The 1,347-nt window shown below is 77.3% G+C and overlaps 1 non-coding gene across 1 annotated transcript; it reads left to right on the forward strand.

Moving 5' to 3' along the window:
• Positions 1–516: 516 nt before the first annotated feature.
• On the forward strand, positions 517–669 carry LOC141955472 (5.8S ribosomal RNA). Its single transcript, XR_012632578.1, has one exon. It is a non-coding gene; the product is annotated as a 5.8S ribosomal RNA (ribosomal RNA).
• The last annotated feature ends 678 nt before the right edge of the window (positions 670–1,347 follow it).

Genomic DNA, 1,347 nt, shown 5'->3' on the forward strand with positions numbered 1-1,347 from the left:
GGCAAGGAGCCGGCTGTCGCAGCGCGCGGGCGCTGGGCGGCGCGGAGGCGCGCGCGGCGCGAGCGGGGCGCCCCCGCTGGTCGCCCGCGCGGCGGTCAGCGTCTGTGGTTTCCCCCCTCCGCGCGAGCGAGAGGCGGGTGCAGGTCCGGGCGCGCGGTCGGACGCGCCGCCGGCCCTCCGTGCGGAGGCCGGGCCGAGCCCGGGCGCCTGGGCCGCCTCCGAAGCGAGCAAGGTGCTTGTTGTTTCCCCAGGTCGGTCGGGAGCGCGGGCTCCCCGGGCCCTTGCCGTTCGGAGCTTGTTTCACCCTTCCCTTCCTTCCCTCCGTTGTGATGTCGGTACGGTCATCTGAGGCGAGGCGCGACCGTCGCCCGCCGGTCGTCGCGCGCCCCCTCCGCGCGTGCGGAGGGGGGCGGTCGGTCGGTCGGTGGGGCGGCGGTCCGTCGTCCGAGAAGGGGGCCGCTTCTGCGGAGCGGTCCCGGCCCCTCCGCGCGCGCGGGGCGGTGCCGAAAGGCAGACAACTCTTAGCGGTGGATCACTCGGCTCGTGCGTCGATGAAGAACGCAGCTAGCTGCGAGAATTAATGTGAATTGCAGGACACATTGATCATCGACACTTCGAACGCACTTGCGGCCCCGGGTTCCTCCCGGGGCTACGCCTGTCTGAGCGTCGCTTGACGATCAATCGCCGGCCGGTGCGCCGTCCCTCCCCGCCTCGCCTCGGCGGGCGGGCGGGCGGCGTCCGCGGCGGCGCGGCTGGGGTGCCTCGCAGGCCCGTCGGTGTCGGCCGAGGGCCTTCGTCCCCCTAAGTGGAGACTCGGGGAGCGCTCCGAAGCTCCCCGCTCCCGGAACGCCCGCTTGGCGGAGCCTCGTCCCGCCGGGGCCGGGCGGCCCGTTGGTTCGGTCCGGCCGGGTCGGGCGCGGCGGTGGGGAAGGGCCGAGGTGTCGGGGGGGGAGAGGCGCGGGCCTCTTCCCCGGCCTCCTCCCGCGCGGGCGGCTGTCTGCGGGTGGGTACCGCGGCGGTACCGTGCCGTGCTGCCGCTCGCGTGCGGGGCGTGCGCCGTGGGAACGGGGGTCCTCCCCGTCGCCACTGGCCCCCCGCCTTCTTCTCCCTTCCCCGTCGTAGCCGCCGCGCTCCGGGCGGCGGAGGCCGGGGGTGGGCTCGGTGGGGGGGGTGCGGCGGCGGCGGCGGCGGCGGTGGTTCGGGGGTTGCGGCTGCGGCGGCGACCGCGCGTGCGGTCGGCGTCGGGCCCGGCCCCCCCCCTCCCGTCCGTCCGTCCTGTCCGTCCGCCCGCTTCCCCTCGGCGTGCCCTCCGCGCCTCCGCCGCGCCGCGCGCCCGGTCGGCCGTGG

This window comes from Athene noctua, unplaced genomic scaffold, assembly GCF_965140245.1.
Source record: "Athene noctua unplaced genomic scaffold, bAthNoc1.hap1.1 HAP1_HAP1_scaffold_260, whole genome shotgun sequence".
NCBI classification, from domain to species: domain Eukaryota; kingdom Metazoa; phylum Chordata; class Aves; order Strigiformes; family Strigidae; genus Athene; species Athene noctua.